The 24330-nt window shown below is 39.5% G+C and overlaps 1 protein-coding gene across 1 annotated transcript in view; it reads right to left on the bottom strand.

The window, feature by feature from the left end:
- gnaz (guanine nucleotide binding protein (G protein), alpha z polypeptide) overlaps positions 1-13303 on the bottom strand; it is a 51248-nt gene extending 37945 nt beyond the window's left edge. The window contains exon 1 of the mRNA XM_080864262.1: positions 13090-13303. The gene's annotated coding sequence lies outside the window, so the exon portion shown is untranslated. The remainder of the gene's footprint in view (positions 1-13089) is intronic.
- Between the last annotated feature and the right edge of the window lie 11027 nt (positions 13304-24330).

Genomic DNA, 24330 nt, shown 5'->3' with positions numbered 1-24330 from the left:
AAAACGAAGAAAATTGCCACCCTGAAATATAGGAAGCTGAATCATACTGCTAAGAGAAAATGGTTAAAAAATAGTTCAAACTGACACATTTAATCTTTGATGAAGTTAGGTAAGTCCAGTAAGGCTAAACTTGCTATAATGTCTTTTAAATCCTAAAAATAAGTTTTGCAGAAAGATCCTTTTATATTTTTATGTTTGCTTTATTATTACTGTGTACAATCATTGGTTTTATGTTTTATAAAACTTCAGCATTCCTCCATCCCTTTCACTCTCCATATTCCTTTTTGTCTCTCCCAGATTGTCTCTGTGCCTCTCACAGCTTCCTGTCTCCCTAATCCTTAATCCTGTGGAAATCGGTCAGGCAGAATGAGCCAGCTTTGATCAGGCTCTCATATCAGGCGTGCTAACAGTGTAAGCGCACCCGGATCCCACAGAACCCCGGAGCCCAGGGGGAGAACTTCAAACAGGCGTTCACCCCTGACTCTGCCTGAGAGGAAGGTGAAAGCGAGGCAGCAGAGATCCTGTCTCGAGAGACTGTGAAAGAAGCTGTCTCTTTCTATAAATTTAGCAAACATTTACATACGGACGTGTCACCATCCAGCTGTAATGACACACTTTCTTTCCTGTGTGAACTAAACTTGCTGTGGGAACAGAGATCAGTACAGGGTGTAAAGCAGAGATGTAAAAGTCGCTTTTGGGAGCAGTGTCTCTGACACCAAGCATAGAGTCTGTGTCACTGGTGTTCCTGTGTTGTGATTTATGGCTGAGGATTGTAATACTTATCCTCAGCCTTATCATAAAACGACTAATGGACAACCTTTTAAGCTTAGGCTTCTTTAAATGGTTGTACAGAGCACCAAAAAAAAGTCCAAAACAAATATGGCACATATGCCATATTCATTTGGTAATTCGGAATGAATCCCATGAGGTACACAAGTTATGAAAATGACATCATCCTTTCAATCATTCATTCTCTTCAGACTTTGTGCACAGGGGCAGGTATTCTAAGTGGAGAGGTTATCGTACATTGCTAGATAGTGATCACATAAAAAAAAAAAAAATGAATCACAGAGGCCAGCCTTGTAAAACCAACAGACAGGGTACATAAAGGATTTCCTTTCTCACAACCACATGACCTGGAGGTTTGTGCTCTCTGCAGATGTACAACAATACTGACAGTGTACTCAGACTCTCTGTTTAATCAGTTCAGAAGTATAATCAGGTGCTTTAAATCAGCCAGAGAAATGAAGCATTTAGCAGGGCCAGCGTGAGCGCAAGATGTGCACCATCTGATCTGTGATATGTGACTACCTGCTGCTGTAATAATTTTTCCTCCTTTTCTCCTTTTGAAAACATCACTTTTGGCAATACTGGACTTTAAAAACTTAGTTTCAGCAAACATGGCCTATATAAACTGAATTTTATCTGATAATAACAGCAAATAACAAACAATGAGAAAAAATAGAAAGCCCTGCATTTACATGATCTTCCAAGTGTTGCGCTCTGGTGTGGCATCTAGCTTGGTTTTACTGTAAATGCTGACACCTAGTGGCCAAGCATGTACATAACATATAGTTAAGAGGAAACAGTTTGGATGTACCAGCTGTGGTGAGCCCTGGTGAATAAGGGAGCAGCTGAAAGTTTCTTCTCCTTCTTTTTGTTTCACCACATAATTATATATCCAAAAGCATTGTCATAGATGCAACTTCACCTGCAACCTCAATCAGGTACAAATGTTTTCAATTAAAAACATTAAAATATACACATGCAGCCTATTATCATTGTTGTAGTGTGTGTTTCTCTCTGTGTGAAGACATATTATGACAATGTAATCCATCATATTTATTGTGTGAAAAAGTCCATTGTCGCTGATAAGTAATTCTGGTTCAGCTATATTTTGGTACTTTTCCACTATTTTTAAACCTTGCCCAAGGTCCTCATTTCATTTTTTGCAATATTTATCTATAGACATAAAAACACACATTAGACAAGATGTGTCACCTCTGAGCTCATGTGTGCTAATTACGGGAAACGGTTCAATATTTGTAATTATGTACTTTATAATTTCTTTTAACAAAGTTAGCTTTTACCAAATACATAATTCCCATTTTTATGTCATTTGTAGGCATAATTTGCACTTCTTGTTTCATATTTTCACATTTCATTATATCTGGAAGATTTTTCTTGTGGTGTTTGATTAAGTGCTGTTATTCTTAAGCTTCTGACCAAATAAAATTATTTTAGGGAGAAACTGGTATTTTAATGACTTTCAAACACCACTTCAACCATCTGTTTCACCCAAAAGATCTCCCCATTTTATCCTCATTCTACCCGTTGTTTAGAAAAGATTAACTTAAGATTCCTACATAGTATTCATTTTTTTAATTAAACATTCTGCATGTGCTTTCTGTTTACTTTTGGGATAATTCTGCAAGGCCAAACGCGCTCATGCACCAGTGGATGCACTGATGGACATTTGCCTATAGACACTTTGACATGTGGATTGAAAGAACCAGGGATTGAACCTGTGACCTTCTGTCTGGAGCTACGGGGACAAACTTTTTATGTAAACATTGAAGTGCTTCATCGTGTATGCACACCACTGGGCTATGGTGCATTTCTACATATGCCCAATGTATCTGCCATTCCCCTGTTGGTGTTCTTCCTTCGTTATTGGAATAATGTTGGTCCAGGATCAAAATTGCAGCTACTCAGTCACACTGTTGTGACGTCATAGCTTTATAATGTGTGGAGGGGGGCGGAGAAAGAAAAATGACTTTTTTATAAATTAACCTGTCTTTTAGAACAAACAGTAAGCACTTTTTTGTGTTTTTCCTTTATTAATTTATACAATATAATAAACATATTATCCAGTTAGATTTGCCGTTAGCTAAATTTAGGTCGCGTTCGTCTGCTAACTTCTTGGCTAATGCTAACTGACTGCTCAGACAACACCAACGCAGGGATATCAGTTCAGGCCATGTAACCACTGACATTAGTCAATTGTAATCCCACAATCAAATGTTAGACTGCATAATCAGCTCATAGATCCATATGTTCATGTCCACCTGTCACCGTGTGGACAAAAATTTTCATTACTACTTGGCAGCTTTTTAAAATGTTTTTTAAAGGCTAAGAAACGTCAAAGATAACAGGATTATGTCTTGGAGTAGCACTTTTTTCAGTAGGTTTTTTTCTTTTAGATATTTTATCACTTATTCATCTGTTACTTTTGGCTCTGTATCTTTGAGCTAAGACACACATCCTTTAATGAGCTTTTCTTTGTTCAAGAAATATGTTTGTTTCAAAAAACATTTAATGGTTTTCATATTTTTGTGATTTATTCTTGGATGTTACTGCATGCAGGACCAGAAGCTTTCATTACTAATGTGCTAAACAAGTTCTTAAGTCACACTTGTTGGCTGAGGTGGTTAGGAGCTGTGCTTAGTGTTCCCACAGTGCAGCTCATAACTGATCTCAGAGTAGTGACAACTTGTCTTGCACGCTAATCTCCTGTCAGAAAACAAATAGATTTCACAAGCACATGGCTTGCCTGCCCTGAGGGAACGCAACTGATTGAGACCACTTCTACGTTTTTAGCTAATATCTTGGGAATCATCTTGAGGTGTAATCTCACCCCAACCAGTCGCAGTAGATGGCTGCCCCTCCCTGAGCCTGGTTCTGCCGGAGGTTTCTTCCTGTTAAAAGGAAGTTTTTCCTTCCCACTGAAAGGAAGTGGGGAGTGCTTGCTCATAGGGGGTCATATGATTGTTGGGTTTTCTCTGAATCTATTATTGTACGATCTACCGTAAATATAAAGTGCCTTGAGGCGACTGTTGTTGTGATTTGACGCTATATAAATCAACAGTTTGCCCCAAAGAGATATAATCAACACTAAATGGTTTCAGTTCCTCCATTGGATGGACTTTAAAATACAGTATGTTCAATATTTCTCTCTATTACTGTCCGCACATAGAGATGTTTGCTTTTCAATTGTATGATCAACATGTTCATGTGTCTTTGCTCTAGATATTATTTTTACAAAATCGTAGAGAAAGTTTATTTAAACATCAGTTAATTAAGAGCATTAAGAGCATTATTTGATGTAAGCACATGGGTCTAAAATGAATAACCTGCCAACTGTGTTACAGCCATGTAACTGACAATGTACCTGTCACAGACTGGGCCTCTGACCCAGCGCTCTGAGTTTATTTTTGTATTCTTCTCATGTTAGCGTTGTGATCGTGTGTTATTCCTATTTAGTTTAGGTTAAAGGCAGCCATTATTTATTGTTTCCTTGTGTTGTGTTTTAGGTCTGTGAGCTTAGTGTTGCCATGTCTACTTTCTTGTTTTATTTTGAAGTAAATCGTGTGTTCTGGGTTCCTGTGGTTACTTTTTCTCTCCCGTGTTGCCATTATGTTTGATTCTAGTCAGCTGTGTCCCCGTGTGTCTCCACTTCCCCTGATCACCTCATGTGTGTATTTAAGTCCTCGGTCTTCCTGTGTTCAGCATTGTGTCGTCTGTTAGCTCTCAATCAATCAATCAATCAATCTTTATTTATAAAGCACTTTTCATACAGAAAAAATGTAGCACAAAGTGCTTTACATAGTTAAAAGCAGCCCACCCCACCCTCCAACTCACTCCCCACACTCTCAATACACATATATCCCCCCACCCCCACCCACACACACATACACACGGGCACACTTAAAGAGTAAAAATTGGGCTGGGCTCGCATGAGCCAAGTGAGGAAACATTATAACAGAGAGCCGTCTGCACCGGGAGCCGGTCACAGACCGCAGCCTCCGGGCTGGGCACACAGCAGGAGGGAGGCCAAGGAGCCCCCCAACCAGGCTGAGAGGACCCCAGAGACCCAGCAGCCACGGTCAATAACAGCCCCGGTGCAGAGAGCGCCCTCCGAGGAAACACTGGAGATATGACGCAATACGATATATACAGGGTAAAATGATAAAATAAATAAGAACAGGATACAATATAAATATAAATATAAATAGAGTAAGAAGATTAAAAAATGAATAAGAATAAAATCAAAAAATATTAGGTAAATCCTAAATTAATAATAGAATAACAGGATAGAATAAATAAGCATAAAATAAATAAACGCTAAGTAAAAGCTAAATTAAAAAGGTGGGTCTTGAGCCTGTTCTTAAAAACATGTACGTTCTCTGCGGCCCTGAGCTCCTCCGGCAGGCTGTTCCACAGACGAGGACCATACCACTGAAAAGCTGCCTCTCCGTGAGTATGTGTCCTGACTTTAGGGACAATTAAAAGGCCAGTACCAGAGGACCTCAGGGTCCGCGAGGGTTCATATGGTAAAAGCAGATCTGAGAGATAAGAAGGCCCAAGACCATTAAGACATTTAAAAACCAATAAAAGAACTTTAAAATCGATCCTGAAACACACGGGGAGCCAGTGCAGCGATTCTAAAACCGGTGTAATGTGGGCCCGCCCTCTGGTCTTCGTCAGCACACGAGCTGCCGAGTTTTGCAAGAGTTGTAAAGTTGAAATATTCTTCTTAGGAAGACCAGAGAGCAGGGCATTACAGTAATCAATGCGACTGGTAATAAAAGCATGCATCAGCATCTCCGTGTTGGCCCGAGAGAGAATAGGGCGGACTCTGGCTATATTTTTTAGATGATAAAATCCAATTTTGGTTACATGTTTAACATGTGGGATAAAACCAAGCTCAGAGTCAAAAATAACACCCAGGTTTTTCACTTGTAGCGAAGGACATAGTGAAAATGCCTCTAATTTAGACAAGAGTTTCTCTCTCTGAGCCTCAGGACCGACAATTAAAACTTCAGTTTTGTCCTGGTTAAGCTGTAAAAAGTTTTCTGCCATCCAAGATCTTATATCCAAGATACAGTTAAAAAGGGCATCCATTGGTCTGGTGTCATCAGGAGACACGGAGATGTACAGCTGCGTGTCATCAGCGTAACTGTGGAAGTTCACTCCATGCCTCCTGATGACACTGCCGAGAGGCAACATATACAAATTAAAAAGTACAGGGCCTAGAACTGACCCTTGAGGCACACCACATGTCATTTTATGGATCTTAGAGGAGCATGTATCCATACTCACCATAAAAGATCTGTCAGAGAGATAGGAAGTGAACCAGTTATGTACAGCACCAGAGAGGCCCACCATGTGTTTTAGTCTGTTTAAAAGAATAGCGTGGTCTACTGTATCAAAGGCTGCGCTTAGATCCAGTAGCACCAGGACTGAGAGCTTTTGGGAGTCCCAGTTACATCTAAGATCATTTAAAACCTTTAGGAGAGCCGTCTCTGTGCTGTGGTTCACCCTAAATCCAGACTGGAATATCTCCAGGATCTGTCTATCATTGAGAAAATCAGTAATCTGATTAAAAACAAGTTTTTCTAAGACTTTACTTAAAAATGGTAAGTTGGATACAGGTCTGTAGTTATTAAAATCATTACAATCCAAATTGCTCTTCTTCAGAAGGGGCCTCACCACCGCCGTTTTAAAGGCAGCAGGGAAGACACCCAACTGAAGAGAGCAATTCATCATGTATAAAAGCTCAGCCTCAAAAAATCCATAGTCATAGGTTGTTGTTTTTTTTGTCTTCACTATGTTTCATAGTCACTCAGTGTTCATGGTTTCCTCATAGTTTTTTCACTGAGTTTCATAGTCTTTTAGTTACACAGTGTTCACAGTCCTCTTTGTTTTAAGTTTCATGCTTTGTCTAGCTTTATTTAGCTGACAACGCCTCTCTCTCTGCATCTGCATCTGGGTCCTGAAGTCAAAACACTCCGGCGCACCTCGTTGTTACAGTACCAGGGTTTAAGCCCATTATCATAGTGTTTGATTTTTTTTTTAAAAAACATTCCTTATTATTAGTAGTAGTAGTAGTATTAGTAGTAGTAGTAGTAGTAGTAGTATTGCCTCCACAAAGAAGATTGCATGCGTGTTTTTCTGTCTAAAACATGATAGTTCAAAACGTTTTGAATTAATTCTGATAAAACTTTGTAGGGGTGTAGAGTGGGGTTAAAATTGGGCTTACATCCACCAACATCCACCAAGGTCTTCAAAGTTAACATAAAAATTTATTGGTCAAAAATTGACAAAAAGCCTTATAACCTAGCTTAACTATGATTCTTACAGATGTGGTACACACTGTCAACATATACAGAGCACTGTATAAAGATTTCAAACCAACTGTCACATTGACCAACTGTTACATTGACCTTTGACCTCTCATTCAAGGTTAATAAATTGATCTGAATGGCATAGTAATGCTAATATAGATCTATTTAAAACTGCCACTGTTTGTATTAACAACATATAGGAATACAGGGCATGATGTATGGCAATTTTAAATAAAAGATTACTTTGGACCTCTGACCTCTTCTTCCAGGTCAAATAAGGTCACATTTCTTTAAAACTATCCTTCAAACTCTGCTGTCTTTGTTTGTTTGTTTTGGCAACTTTTAACAAACGATATGGGTGAATGGGGATTTTTTTTAATATACCATCATAGTTTGGATCCAAATATCATGTCATATTTGACCTCTGACCTCACTTTTACTTTTCACGTCTGCCTTTCTTTTAAGTTGACCTTAAAGGTGTTATTTTTTTAAAGAAAATGGTTTTTGTTGTTGTGACTTGGGAAAAAGTAATTTGCAAAGTAACTGCATAAAAGGGTGTGCTGTGCATGATACTTTTATAATAAATTAATGTAACTGATCTAAAAACTGTGATAATGTTTAGACACAGTATATATGAATAAATCCCTACACTCTAACTAGACTTCACTGTCTGATTACATTCACAGGGGTAAATCTGCAGTGTTATATGCATTATTATTACTAAACAGAGTGTTTTATGTTTCAGGGAGATGAGGTTATCAGATGCTGATTCTGAGAGATGAGCTTCTTATTTATAGAAACAGAGAGAAAATAAAAAGCCTTTTTCCTCTTTAACAGTTTCTCTTTTTCTCCTAATGCGGCACGTCAGCTGTGTTACTTTGTCTGTCAAAATGTACGTTTTGTGTCATAAATCTTTTAAATGTTGGCTGAAGTGCAATAAAAATATTCAACTACATTAGTGTAGAGGCAAGTCTCACGTAAGGACCTTGAATAAGCCTAAATTCAGTGTAATGTGGATTTATGTTGTGTAAAAGGTTAACATATGTGTTAAGTTGAAATGTGTGGCTGGTAAATCTGGATTACACTAATAGTTAAAAAATTAAGAGATAAAAAGACTTATGGGGATGTTAGTTCAGTTTATGTCTTCATACAAGGAAATAAAGGGAACACCCCAGTTATATTTTGGTCTTTGTTATATCGTTCAGTGTTAAATCAGTATTTTCTAATTACACTTTACATCTTCCATGGCATTACTTAAAAAATACCACTAGGTGGCGCATAGCCAACCCGTTCTCACTCCCAAAGCGTAACATTTTACGCTAGGTGACAAATCGTCACCATATTACGTTTTCGGCTACCCACCACGTTCCTAAATGACGACCTCGGAAAAAGAGGAAATATGAGAACCGTCTGGACTGAACCTACACATGTTCGCTCTTTTTCTTCAAATCGCTTAGAAACACGCTATTTAACATCATTAAAGTCCTGGTTACGGTCTGGAATAAGGTTATGGTTAGGGCTAGGGATAAGGTTAGGTTTAGGGCTGGAATACAGGGCTGGAACGTCTATTACCGCGGGAGCGTCATTGCACTGGATTCCAGCCATAACCCACCGCGTACCATAAGAACGCCGAAGGTCTCCTTTCGCGTTCCTCAGGAACGCCGCGGGATGTGACAAAACGTCGACATGTTACGCCTCGGGAGTGAGAATGCTCTGGCATAGCGGCCAGGAGGAGCGTAAACCCCCCTGGGAGGCAAATCTGCAGAATAAATCCTGCAGTTGAAACGTAAACAAGTTCATGATCTGTGCCTCTTTATTTCAATACACAGCTGCAGGATCTAGGATCGCACCCCTCCCAGGCACCTGTCACACCAGGGGGGCAACAGTCGCAAAGGTTATTCATCCTTGGAGATATCCCTCGTAGTGAGTAAAACACAGCTGTTAAACTTCATAACTATAGTAAAGATATTTTATTTACCCCTTTCCTTGCTTGTCCATGGCTCAGGTCCCTTACCTCACTTCCTGTCTTTGTTTTCCCATCGCTGATTGGCTCCTGTTTTTTCTGCGTTCCTTAATTGACTCACCTGGTACACATAAGACGACTGCACTTCCTTGCGCTCTCACATGGCGCAGCGGCGAAGGGGAGCTTATTTTGGTCTTCTCTTGAGTTTACTGAATAAATTTTTCTTCAAGTTAATGTCTAACCTTCTAAAAACAAAATGAACCTTAAACACTGGAGAATCATTGACATCTGTATTCTTTACAGCAGTCCTTTCATTTGAACCCCCTAATTAAAATGGTACTTTGAGCTGGAGTCATGTTACTGTCATTCACAGGGAACAACTGAAACCCTCAGATGTTCCGGTCACGAAAGTCAACACTTTGCTTTCCTGCAAGATGATAACGTTTGGTATCCTGGAGCTAAAGGTGCTGGATGTGAAACAGGAAGCCAAACAGTATGTCAGCATGTTGACACAGACACACAATGGCTGCAGGATAATAAACAAGACTAGCAAAGCCAACAAGATCCAGACCCTGATCCTCTGCTTGCTAATTATTATATTTATGAAGGAACTTTAAGCGATAATAAAGGAAGCTGGTTTATGATTAACTCATCCACTCCCCATTCTCAATGATTCTTCAGATATCCAAATCTGGATCTGGAGATATCAAACCCTCTGTATGTAAATAACCAGCAGTTTCCCAAATACAAAGGCAACCTGAACAGTACCTGGTAATTAAACCACCAACCTTTCAGTCAAGTTCTTGTCCGCCGCAGGTTAGCCATCACCCTACATCTGTTTCCTCTGCCATGTCCCAGTTACAATGATTTGTCAGTTCTCGATGCTTCAGCTAGTTTACTATACCAATCCTCGCTGCACAAGATGATGAGATACCTTCTAGTTTTCTTGCATCACTATTACAGGGTCCCCTACTGAGTTGTTGTGATCAGCTTTCAAATTCTCTAGTTGCAGGCTCCACTCAGCCTCTTATTTCCATTTCCTCTGGGCAGAGGCAGTGTTCTACTTTAAGGCCATAATCATCTACATTTCATGCCTTGCAAAGGCAGCCAGTACTACGACCACTTACTAGTAGAGCACGTGCATACCAGCTTGAGCGCCCTTCATTCACCACACTTTACTAAAGATGAAATGCAGTGCGGGATATTGCAGATGGCACTAAGTAACTTACTTGACCCTAATGAGACAGTACTTTAAATATAAAGCTAAGTGACTAGCCCTTGCCTTTTATATTCATCATCATCATCATCATCAACTTTATTTATAAAGCACTTTAAAACAACCACAGCTGACACAAAGTGCTGTACATTGGAACTGTAAAATAAAATTACATGAGATATAAATAAAAAACAAATAAAAGAAGAGTGAAATCATTAATTAAATAACTACTGCATTAAAAAAGAAACTAAGTCTCACTGAGGTTAAAAGCCAAGGAATAAAAGTGGGTTTTAAGACGTGATTTAAAAGTGGACAGTGAAGGGGCCTCTATATGGGTATATTGTTTATACCCATAAATTCAAACTGTTAAAGGCAGATATTCTTTATCTCCTTTTATCTCTCCATTCTTTATCAGAGTAGGTGAAGGCCATGCTCTTAATAACTTTTCATTGTTGTGTACAAACTCTTCTTCTTGGCACCAAGGATGATCAAGGACATCCAGAACTACGCTATGGCTGCAATGTTGTTCTTCTCCTTGAAAAGCTGCCTGCAGAATGCACTAGTCACTTTAAACAGCATCTCTAGAGGTAATGACGACATAAAATATGACTTACCATTTTTCTCATCTTAGTTGGAAACTGTATCAATCAAGAAAAGAGATTTATACCATCTTCGTTACTATGTTACTACGTGTCCTTTTGGCTCTCGGAGGAGGCGGACGCACTTTTCTCCTCTCTTCTCCCTTATCTTCCCTGCTTAGCTCTTATGTCCTTGTCTAGTCTCGTTTTTTTTGTATTACTTTCCCTGGAACACTCTCTCACAGTCTGTTTCTAAAACCTAAAGAGAATTATGGATTTGATCAACTGGTCTCTGAATGCTATTGACACCCTTTTCTCAATGAGAAGTCTGGGCTCAGGAGAGCCCGAGTGCCCTGGAGGGACTTTCCCTGCCGGATACACGATGGACGGGTGGCAGAAATGGGGGGTCGTGTGCCTGGCGGGACTGTCGATCGAGGACGCTGAAGATATCTACCTATTCGGAACCATGATAACAGGGTTCTTGCTGATCTGAACTGGCTTGGCCCTGGCTTATCGGAGAATTAAGAAAGTGGAACTGGCTGTTCAAACCCCCCAAGGCTGCCCGCTGGGATTGAAACGATGGGACAAGGCACGACTTCTCAGAACGGGCTCATTGAAAGCAGCATGGTTAAGACCTTGGAGACGCTTACAGCTGCCGTGAATACTCAGAATAACACCTCTGAGCGTATATTGGGTTACATCAAGGAGAGGCCTGCTCAGAATAACACCTTTGAGCGAAAGTTGGATTACATCGTGGAGCAGCTAACTGCAGTCGTGAGGTCTCAGAATCGGCTCTCTGAGCAAAAGAATGACAACACCAGTAAGTTTGATACCATCACGGGGAAGCTCGTGGTTCTCCAACGAGAGATTGAGAGACCAGTGTCGGAGTGTTAAAGAACAGCTTTGAAATTCTCATGAGTTGTTGCAAAAGAAAAATTACCATCACAATCCGGCTACCCCTTCAGCGCCAGCTGTGGGCTCAAATCTGGAGCCGAACAAAAACTCTCTGATAACGACTGTGTTTAGTCTGTTCCTTCCCATTCCATGCAAGGCCACCTAGGTTGGCTGGAAGACTGTTTACTAAGCCTGGCAGGGCGAAGGACACTGTCTCAGCTGAACTATGGACACGCACACACATACATATACTGATAAGCACTCACTGACGCATCACCCTCCCTACCCCGGATCCAACGCCACCTCCAATGCTTACCTCCCCTCTGATGTGGACATTGGGACAGTTGGAGGCGCAGTCGAAGATTGCAGCGGTCCCAGATCAGATGTACACACTGGAACTCTTTCCCATGTTGCTTGTCTGCGTTTATTGTGCTATGGTGTGTTGATATCTGTGCATTCCTGTATTATGCTTTTGTGTTACATATTTCGATGTTTTTTTTCCTCGCTACCTAGCCTGACCTGTCTCCCCAATGTGATGTTTGTGTATTGTATGTACGGTCGGCAAGGTCTGTCATCTTGGTTGTGGGCAAAAGACCTGCAACTGACAAATAAAGGCTATCTCATCATCATCATCTCATAACTCCATACTTCCCCCTAAAACAATTCTACATAGAGCAAATAAACTTTGTGTTTTAGTGCAGCCTTCAGAGCCTTTTGCAATGTGTACAAAAAAAGAGTAACTTGTGTATATTGTTGCTTCTCTGAACAACACATTAGCAAATGTCCCGGGTTCACTGATGTATGAAAAGATAAAAAAGTACTAGGACTCACCAGGCTGCTTCAGAGAACACCTACAAGTCCTGTGAGAGGTAAATCAGAGATCTAACAATGTTGCTAGCTTTATAGTGCAGATATTGTATCTGCACTATAAAGTGCAGATACAGCATGCTGACTGTGACAGCATATTTCTCAAAGTTGTGAAATGTTTCTACATAATAGCAAAAGAACCCTTGAAACATGTACTGTTCTTGTAGTATGTCCACCTAAATGGGAAAGCTGAAAGTTGTCACTCTTTTCTATTTACCAAGAAGTTGAAACCATTCGAGGTTCTTTAAGAGTCCTGATCGCTTCTGTCCTACACCTAGATAAGGTTTTCACTATGAATGCTTTAACTGCAGGCACTAACTAGCACTTTCAGACCTCACATATCTTGTATTGTCTCTTCATAGAAAGTAAAAGCATCTTCAAAGCATCACATTGTCATCTATTAAGGCCTTTCTACTGCTTCTCATAGGCTTTGACTATACCCACCTTATTACTCCTATTTCTCCAGTCAGATGCATTATCTTAAGTCTTATGGGTCTCTGCTGCAGTCAAAACCCATTTAGGATGGATACTCCAAGGCCCCCTCACAGATCTCCCGTCACATAACCGTCCAGTGCTGCATGGGAGTGTTGAAAGGTTTTATAAACTTGACAAAGTGCCAGTGTGCAGTTAAAAAAAACTATCAAATCCAACCAGGACCCACAACAGAAGCCTTAGAGGTTCAAGATGGCAGTTACCATTATGGCACTCCCCTTGCAAGGCCAGCAAGCTCCCCCCTCACAACTCCAGAAAGGTGTGAAGAGACAAAGTATAAATACTTTGTTACCGTATTTTACTTGAGTATTTTTCTGACAACTTGTTACTTTCACTTCCTTCCTTTTTGCACAATTATCTTTACTTTCTACTCCTCACACTTTCAAAATAGGCTTGTTACTTTAGGTTTAACACATTTGAGTGAAGCTTTTATTTCAGATTGCCACACGCTTTGAAACATCAAACTAATTTGAGCCTAAATGGAGGGAACAATAATACAGTACTATTGGTGTATCCATGACAGAGGCTTATCAACAACACATACTTTTATAGCATTTACAGTTCTATAATCAGGGATCTATAATTGGGTCAGAACAATCAGGAACTGCGTTTTTGGTGCAAATGTCCATAAGCTGTAGTGCAGTACTTTGGCATCTAGCTAGTGCTACAAATGAGAAGTGAGCATAAAAGGAGCAATGTTGGGCGATCAGCTCAACAAAAATCAGTAAACACACAAAGTGTGTGCAGTTTGTCAGTCTGCTAGCTAAAGGTGCAGCAGCTGCTCCTTAATTTCCCAGAATGAGACACAACTTCACCCAAAGATGGAGAAAGATTTAAAAAAAAAAGATGGGCCATGAGAGGAAGAAGAGAGGTTATTTTTAAAGGTATGCTTGATAAACTGAAAATGTAAAGCTTCCATGTAATGTCATAATTATTTAAATCAGATATTGGTTTTTTAAATGATATGAAGTTATGGGTTTGTTTGTTTTTTTCACTTTGTGAAACATCCTGCAAAAGCAAATTTTATATTGTTTAAAGGTTGCATGAAGCCCGAGTCTGAGTTAGGTTACATCAAGTGCAAAGATTCATTCATTCATTCATTCAAGATTTAGATTCATTTGCTGAATTCAACCTTTATACCAACATTATATGGTCCATTATTAAGTTAGTATAAACGGCATACTGACAATGTAGGGAATGGAAATCGGGTAAATCCACAAAGAGCAATAAACCTCAAATCAGCAGCAGCAGCACAGTTCACATGAGCTCTCAGTATAAATTATTGTGTTATGATTCTTTTCGATCGGCCAAATCCCACTTTAAGCCCCAACTGTTCTCACTTTTCTTTGTAAGCATGGAGGCAAACAAAAAAAAGTTTTTCAAGTTCTTTCAATTTTCAAGTGTTAATATTATTTCGTAATTATAGTAATATAACACAAGGTTTATTTAACTTTATGCAAAGACAGTGGGTAGCTATCTTCAAAGAGCTTTAAAGAGCTATACTTTCTTACTTGGAGTGCATTTCAGAGCCTGCACTTTGTCACATATTATTTGTATTTGTACTTCAATATTTGTATATGTACTCACGTAAAGAATGTGCCACTGCTGCATGCACTGTCTCTTATCTGTTGATCCAATCAAAGCAATCTTGTCTGCAGACTGTTATGAACCCTAGTTGATTGTTTATCCTAGACTAGTGACTGGTTCTCCAATAATTACCTTTAAATTTTAACAAGCATGAGTAGGGATGGGTATTGATAAGATTTTCACAATTCCGATTCCAGTTTCGGTTCTGTTTAATGATTCTATTCTTTATCGATTCTCTTATTGATTCTTTTAAAAAAAAAAGGAGAACACTAAGGTCGATTAGCTTAGAACTTTGTTTTATATCTTCTCTTTGAACAAGATAGAAATTTAGGAGTACCATGGCCTTACAAACCCAACAGTGACATCTTAAGAGATCCAGCCTATGGTGGGGTGTCACAGGGTCCCCAGGAAAAAAAATTGTAAATGTAAAATTATAAAATAAATATTCTTCTGTAGCAATACAAAGTATAACATAAATTATTCTGTAGCAATTACACAAGAATATCCAGTAATGTCCCTGCCAACAATTAAACACATTCACTTACCGAAAATCGGGGGCATCTTCTGTGGCAAATGGGTGCAAACCTTTGACCACAAACTTAGACACTGCTCGGTGACATTCGTCTATCCTGGCCTGAAAGGAGACGCTACCGGTAGACTGCAGCGAGAACTGCCAGCATCTGAGCCAGCCAGACTCTGTCTGTCTCTCTCATCATGGTCACCTAAATGCACAGTAATGGCAGGTTTTGTAATAAGGCAGATCGCGCTAACATAATATGCACTGTTAGTTGATTATTTACCTGCCGCATTAACGGGAGAGGACGTGCAAACGTTACCGCTGCCGCTGGGTTGAGATTCACGAGTCCGGAGCAGAATTAAAAACATGACATTCATTTAAGGTCATCATGTGTTTTGTGAGCAAATGCTTTTGCATATTCGTAGTGTTTCCTCCCTTAAATGAAATATCTACTTTTCAAGTATTGCAAGTTGCCCTGTTGTCATCCGTTCTCGTAAAGTATAACCAAACTTTTGAGCATTTGAGCCGCTTAGGCGCTGTGTTTTCTGCCAGGTAAATGACGCTCCGCAACGTGGTGACATCATTCGGGGCGACTGGAATCGATAAGGGAATCGTTTGCAAAAATGGCAAACAATTCCAAGGAATTGAAACAGTGGGAACCGGTTCTCAACAAGAACCGGGTTTCGATACCCATCCCTAAGCCTGAGGCCATGATTGTATCTCCACATGAACTATATCCTTAACAGCAGTAAAACACTCACTTCCTTTTGTTCAACTGTGCAATGTTCATAATCTTTATGCATTATCAGATTCCTCACATATAAAAACCATTTCACATCTCTGTCTTTCATTTAATGAACATTTTGAAATTGTAACAATTGCAATTGGTCTCTTTGACTGGACTGGGAAAAAAATCATTGTTTTGTGATCATAATTAAATTGCAAAGGCCTGTTTACTGGTTTAGATGAATCATCTGTCTCTCACCTCCATAATACACAAAATGCCCTTCCAAACTATTAACAATAAGTTCTAGTAACTCAGCTCACCTCGACCCTATTATATACTCTTTATTGGCTCACAATTTATTTTAGAATTGATTTTTAAATTCTTGTAATCGCATAAGGAGTATAAACAGACAAGACTATTTATCTTCTTATCAACCTCCTAGAACCTGGCGTCCACATATGTGGACATCAGTTTGGGTTGTCTAGACCAAAATACAAGGTTTTGATCTACAAGGGCCTGATATCCACTTACGAGGACATTATACTGCCACTGTTCTATTAAAATTTAAAACAAATGTCCTCGTAGATGCCGCTGGCACAGCTGGCAGCCTTAACCCAATTTCCCTCGGGATGAATAAAGTATTATCAATCAATCAATCAATCAATCAATCAATCAATCAATCAATCAATCAATCAATCAATAAGTGGATCTAATTTTTCTCAGAAACAAAAGTCAGGTAAAAAAAAAAAAAAGCAGGTAATTCTTTGTCTTTACATTCATCAGATCCCAATCAGCCCAAATAGCAAAGAGAAGTTAAATGCATGCCATGAAAGATTTGGGGTCTTAGGAGGTTAAACACACTGCTGCTCACTCTTTGTGATGTTCAGAATTTTTTGGTTGCTCCACGTATGAGATTACAGACTCTGGGAAGACAGAGCCTTTCAACCTGTGGCACCAAGGACCTAGAGTAAATCCCACTGGATTCTTTTAAAGAGCAGCTAAAACCTTTTTTGTTAAACCACTGATCACTGACATGGTTAAACAACTGCACACTGGCAGGGCCCCTGGGGATAAGATTTGCTCTAAGTTCCTGGATGGTGGTGGTTCCTATCTTTAAGAAGGTGGGACCCAGGACGTGCTCCAGCTACAGAGGGATCATACTCTTCGGCTTCCATGGGAAAGTCTATGCCAGAGTGCTGGAGAGGAGAGTCCATTCGTTAGTCAAACCTCGGATTCAGGAGGAACAATGCAGTTTTTGTCATAGCTGTGGAACAGTGGACCAGCTCTCTATCCTCCCGAGGGTACTTGAGGGTGTGTGGGAGTTTGGCTAAGGGGTCTACAAGTGCTTTGTGGACTTTCAGAAGATATTATGGGTCATTCTATCCCTGTATAAACGTAACAAGAGTTTGGTTCATATTGCCGGCAATAGGTCAGACTTGTTTTCGGTGGGTATTGGAATCCGCCAGGGTTGCCCTTTATCACTGATTCTGTTCATAGTTTTTATGGATAGAATATCTATTCTGGGTATGTCTTACCGGGAGAATGCTGCGGTGCAGACCCAGGACTCGCTGGAGAAGATATATTTCTCGGATGGCTTGGCAATGTCTCAGCTCAATATGAGTTGAAGGAGGTGTCTGGGCTGAGGGAGATCTGGGGTTCTCTGCTGACTGCTGCCCCCGCAACTTAACCCCAGAGAAGTGGCAGAAAATGGATGGGTGGAGGTGATTCATCATTGCCAGGTTCAGTGGATTGAACTTTGGAGCAGCCATTTGATAGGTGTGGTGGGCCACTGGTTCATCTGTTTGGGATGATAAGATTTGACAAGAATTTGTCTCTTGTGTAATCTTTACCAGCATTATGGGTTAGAGGAGAAGTGTATTAGGCTTCTTTAGTGCTGTGATCCACTTTAGGGGTTAGCTTAGCCACATATTCAGTGTACTCTAGGATTGGAAAGTGCTGTAGAGTAATAAATCTGCTAGTTGTTTAAGTTTCAACACTTGGAAATCACCAACAAATCTCCCCATTCCTTCCAGTTAACCCAAGAGCAGAATAAGAAACTCCCCGTACACAAATGGGCAACTTTAACATTCTGGATCCAGTCCTAAAGGAAGTATGAGTCACTTGCCTTAGTGTCTTATCCTGGCTCTGATCTCTTTGGTCAGTGACACTGGCAACATGGGCAAATACTAGCAGATCATTTGTAGGACCAGTTTATCAAATTTCTATCAGGCCTATAGCCTGTCAGCCCTCCCTGAAGATACTTCCAATTACGGTTTCTTTAAACATTTTTCTCTCTAAAAAATGGGAGTGTAATAAACTTCTCTATTTAGCCTTTTCCTATCCACGCCTCCCCACCCTTATCTCACTTCTTGTCCTTATTTTTCTTATAGCTGATTGGCTCTTGTGTTTCTTTATTTCGTAATTGAGCTCATCCGCCACACATAATTCAAAAAAGGCACTCCCTTCACCACCACATGGGGTGGCGGCTGAGTTATTGTGTCTCTGTCAGAGCTCAGCGTGTTGTGCATATGTTCCCTTTGTTTAAACTACCTATAATAAACCCATAATACTGGAGTAGTCATTCATGAATGTGTTCTTTGCATTTTGACCAGATGTTCATGCTGATAATAATCCCTTTGTTTGACCCTTGTAATTAACAAAAAAGAAGAAGAGTGCATTTTTATGATATTTTCTCACTCATTGTTTGATGTCTCATGAAATACAGCTATTTAGCTATCTCTTGTCATGAATCTAGAAGTTTTCTTGCATGGTGAAAAGTGACTGGAGCTGCTCCGAGGCAGCCGGGAGTTCTACATAGCCAGGATGTTTTTACCTTAAATGGCTTCATTTATACTCTAACATCGGTAATCAGGTAAACGGTATGAACTTGATAAGTCAGCCTGAGGTTTTTCAATCTAGATTTGAGCATGTTAACATAAAAGAGGTTTATTAGCAGCAGAATGATATTCATTTCAAAGTAGCAGCTCAAAGTATAATTTTAGAAGAATACAAAAAGCATAAAAAGCATATAGGTTAAAAAAACAGCACAGCTACTGCAGACAAGAAGCAGCGGGTGTGAGTGTGTATTCTACGATAAGTGATGTACACTGGCATTGTATTATTAAAAGGCACCGTATTAATGTGTGCACTTTAAGCACTGTGGTCAGTGAGACTTCACTGTAAGCTGACAGACCTCTACAGCTCAGACTGGGACTCCAAATTTTGTTTTTACTTAAGTTAGCAGTCTATGCTGTTTAATGTGCTAAACTCACGACCTTATTCTTTCAGCTGCAGACATGGAGGTGTTAAATAATCAGAGAGTAAGAAAATTAATTCCAAAAAACTAAACAAACAAGCAAAAAAAACCACATCTCCATATTAAGGATTATAAAACAATACAACTGTTTTGAAAGTGCAACCAACAGGAGAAAGCAAAGACAAAAACTAGCCTGTACCACATCCTCACACAACCAGTTCCTGGGACCCTCTAGGAATAGTGACACTAATATACGGGGAATTAATCAGTTAGTGGGGGTTGACATTGTACATTCCTCCCATCTTGAGCATAACCTGATCCAGAGCAGATTAGACCTGCAGGAAAAGTTACCATGGCAATCTAAGGTGTGATGTAAAATGTGAACCACATTAATTGAACTGAGAACCCAACAGTCAAACAGTCAAACCTTGTGGTACCTGTTAAGTCCCAATTCTTGTTGGTACACGCCCATAGTGTCCAAAAGTTTAACTATTTATGCAACAACAGTGTTAAACCTAATGCTCAGCAATCCTACTGCGTGTTCAGTGACAGCACCAGCTAAACCGCAGAAAGGTAAATTACCATGAAGCTTTGGGTTGAGCGCAGCTGCTCCTCTCGTGAGCCGGTGCAATCTCGTGCTGCGTTTAAGTCCCAAAGGTAATTGCCAGTTTCACCATTTACAAATAAAGTTCTTTGAAGTTGTAAACATGGGATCTTCACATCAGTAACCTGCAATTCCCACATGACATCAATGCAGCACCGTAGGTCCGACCAATAAAATGCTGAAATAAGTAGCGACAGGACGGGGCACTTCAGGGACCAATCAGATCTCAGTTCTCATTGCCCCCGCACCTGGACCTGCCCGTTATTTAACAATAACTTTCCAGGTAGTTCTTGGAAATTGTTATAATTACAGGCATTTTCTTGGTATTTTGTCACTAATAGCAACCCCTTTGTTCCAGGAAGCTTTTGACTACAGCTCCTGATTTCAAGGAACACAGAGATTTTTATCACAAGCACTACACAAGGCAAGATCTGTTTGACGTCTGTCTCAGTAAATAAGCACGCCATGGTTACGGGCGCCAAAATACATAATTTAAGAGTTCTGACATCTAAAGTTACTATAACTATTGTGCTTGGGGTTGCAAAGGTTATTTAATATCACTTAACATTAATTCGCTGAAAGGCTGTGTGTTACAAGGTTAGCTCATAGTTCCTTCTTGCCTCTGTCAGTCCCGATCTGAAAGCGAAACCACTCCAACTGGTGTCTAGAAAGAAAGAAAAAAAAACATCCTCTCAAACTAAACCAGCAAGTGGTTTCTAAGAAATGAAAGGCTAAACTTGCTCTCACGAAAGACTGGGGTAATCTCGTGTTTTATTTCACGAGGCAGTTAAATGTAGGATGGTCGATTATGCCCTAGAATTTCAGCTGTTTTTTTATGCTGATTCTGTGACTATGTGTCTCTCGTGCTGAGAACAGATTGTACATAATCTGTAAGAAAAGAAGCTCTTTATGGACTTTGGTAATCCCAGCACTCATTGGCAAGAGGGAATCCCACTGCCCCATTTATGACCCCTCATGGTATTTGTAAGGAAAAACCTCCCTTCTTCTGTTTTCAAGCATCTTATTTTCCTCTGATGAATATATGTACAGTCAAAACTACGTATTTTGACAGCTTGAATGTGGGTGTTACAAATATGCAAGAACTAAATAGGAGACTTTTAAGGCATAGTTTAGAGGTTCAGAAGTAATTATACTGATCTGCATGAAGCTCAAACAAAATTATCATCTGCAGTGCTTTGTTTAAAAGCTGTCTGCAGTCATGCATAAACTATACACACATGAGAAGAAGGCCATACTCTCTCAAGCGTTCTCTGCAGCTTCTTTCAGCCTATGTTGTTGTAAGGTGTTAGGATTCAGCCACTTCGTGTATACCTAATATTCAAAATTGATTTTTTTAAGTGTCTACATTGGCATAACCACAATCCTCAACTTCCTCATCACATAAGAAAAAATACTGATAACAACAAGTTAGCTTTCCAAGACACACTACTAAAAATGAACAAGCCACACACAGATTTAGTTTACTTCAAATAAATGTTGTTTAAGTCAAACTGAATGACAGACAAACGAAAATATAGAAAAAAATATAGTCAAACATGAAAGTTGCTCACTTAGAAATGAACAAAAATCAAATCCAAATGCAAATTCTTAGTGATAAAATCAAAGACAAGGGAATTTCAAGTTTTCGGTAGACAATATGTACATTTGCATGCTTGAATCTATTCAAATGAGGGGAACACTGTGTATGACCTTCAGAGTGTCAGTGAATGTTTCCAGCAATTCGTATGAGAAGAGTAAGTGTGTATTTGTTAGGGTTTTAATGCCCAAGAAGTTTAGAAGATGAGAAACATTAACGTGAAACAAGGACCCACAAAGACAAAGAGGTCACTGCTGTTTCCCAGCAGGTCAGACAGGTAGTTTCATCCAAAATTGCTGCAGAAATCAGCTCATTTTCCTCTTTGTCTGCATGCCAGGAAAATTCAGACAGGTCTGTGAGCTCTCTGTAGCACTTATGGTTACAGTTTATGAGTACTTCTGCTGCTTTTTCTTTCCCTATCTCTCAGTCTGGTTAACCTTCCTCCCTTCCCATCGTCAAAATGGAATGGGCTGTTCTGGAAAGATATTCTTCGCTGCGTGCTTGGCATTGTTGTCGCAACACTTCTCTCAGCAGTAAAATCATCAATGAAATTAATGTCAGTGTGCCAGTTTTATTGGCAGCTGTAGATGCTCACTCTGTTACTGAACCAACAACATGTTTGACAGATTGCTGTTTTGTTTTACTTCATATGTTTATATGTTTCATATGTTGTTTGTTTAATTTAAGACTAAAAAAAAAAAAATTAAATGAATGAGAGGTAAAACTTGAGGGGGTAGGGACAAATAAGTAAATACTTCAGCCTACTCCTTTTCAAACAAATAATGGAATGATATTTTGTAATGATTGTGAAGGCACATGTTTGAAATGTTTGAAATAAAAATGAACTGAACTGAACTGAACTGAACTGATCTGGGTCATGAGCCGTTCCCCTTTCTTTTCTTTCATCAACCCATCATTCTCTTATATTAAATCTGGTGAATTACACGTTCATGTGTCTTGTCTTGTTAGATAAGGTCAACACCTTGCTTATGTGCTTATTATTATTATAATATAATGTAGTTTTGTTTCCATGCACTCATCTGAATACAGTTTGATCATCCAAAGTATATCTATGGAAAATTCCTAGTGAATATCAGACCCCTGCCATGACCCTGCCTAATGCCAGGACTTTTCAGCACAACTGCTTGTGACAGTGTATCTAAAAAAAAGATAATGTCCACGAGATATGTCAAATATATTGAGTCATTGCCTAATTCTTCTTTCATCCCCATCAAACCAACATTTCCACCGTAGCACAAGAAATACTGAGCAGATTACCATCAAATTTCCTGACCACACCCATGATACCTAAAGAATACGCCAGTTCTATTTTGGACATCTGTCCTTTAAGACCCCATCTCATCAGTTTGTACATTTTTTGTGGCCTTTGATGGTCCTCCTGGGAACTGAGTCCTTAATGGTTTTGGTGACCCCCTCTGACCTTTCCTCTCTTACCACCGTCTGGCCAAAATATCCACTTGAGGACTTCAAAGTCTAAAGGGCAGATTGTCATTCAGTTTACTAATATATGCTATCCAGAGGATAAAAGGTAAAATTTGCATTCTTTTGTGCACATTTGCTCAAAAATGCATCTTTATCAGATTGGCGTATTGATTGTGAGAAACTCTTACAAAGCATTTGTGTCATTCTCAAAGCAACAAACCCTGGCTTTAATGATACATTGATCTTTTAGATGTGTTGTGTACTGATAAGGCTTCTTTAAAAGGACAAACAGTCTATAGATGTGTCACTGCAATTGTGAGTGATGAGAAAAATAAACTGTTGCAAAACGTGGCTACAGGAGAAATCAGGTACAGAAACGAAATTCCAGAAATTCACAAAAGTCTGCACAAAAACAGAGCAATTCATACAATAACTGCAAATCACAAAAAAATAACAGCCACGGGTTAAAGAAAAAACCCAATGTTCATCCTTTACACAAGACTTTGTGGCAGTCTGTACAATTATAAAGCCTGGACCAAAGTCAGAGACCGGCAGACAATGCCATCACTAGAGCTATACATTTAACAGGACTGATAATAATAATTTTGTGGTCTTTGGGTGCCATTTGGGCATTAGACCAGTTGGGTATTGCAGTGTTTTTGTTCCCATAAAATCTCCATTCCATGTTCACAGAGGGAATCAATATTCTATTAGTGGGTAGGCTGTGGTATCACTACTAGGAAAGGACAATAGAAGGCAGCAATATGAAGTTACACAATGGCACCCAACATTTACCGCTGCATGACTGACATAAAACATTTAGAAATTAAAGCTGAGCCAGTCTTAACTTTTCTTTCAGTGCTCCAGTGGTGCAGGCAAGCATCAACCAAACATATGCTTCCATTGTTTGCTTACTCACAGTGGATTTATACTTTTGTGTTAAATCTGTGCTGTAGTTACATTGTAATTGCAAACCCTATGTGGTAACTGGACATTTACCTCCCTAGAAGTGTAACTACATGTTGCCATCGACACAGAAGCACAGATATAATTGCAGGAAATGGCGTTGGCCACAGAACTATAAATTAAGCTACGGATAAGTCCGCCCATGGATAACGTCACTGAGTGTTTGAGCAGAGATCTTGTAACTTGGTCAAGCCCAATACACGTTGACCTTTATTTCACCTGCAAAGTCCCAATCTTCATGTGGAGTTTATGTTTTTTTTACCACTAAAAGGGGAACGACAGTGAATGCCCTGCTATGGTTATTACATTGAGGAGCCAGAGGGGGCGACACAACAAATGGATTTATTTACGTAATCATCATCATAAACATTGAGAACATAAACATTGAGAAAAAAAAACAAAGAACTAGGCCCAATATATTTTTTATATAAATTTGACTTGATTATTTCAGTAAATATTGCTATGTTGCACACTCTTTTATTTATATTTTGATAAA

Source organism: Rhamphochromis sp. 'chilingali' (assembly GCF_963969265.1).
Source record: "Rhamphochromis sp. 'chilingali' genome assembly, chromosome: 2".
In the NCBI taxonomy this organism is placed as follows: Eukaryota; Metazoa; Chordata; class Actinopteri; order Cichliformes; family Cichlidae; genus Rhamphochromis; species Rhamphochromis sp. 'chilingali'.
Note: the sequence above shows the minus strand (reverse complement) of the source record. Positions and strands in the feature narration are given on the sequence as shown.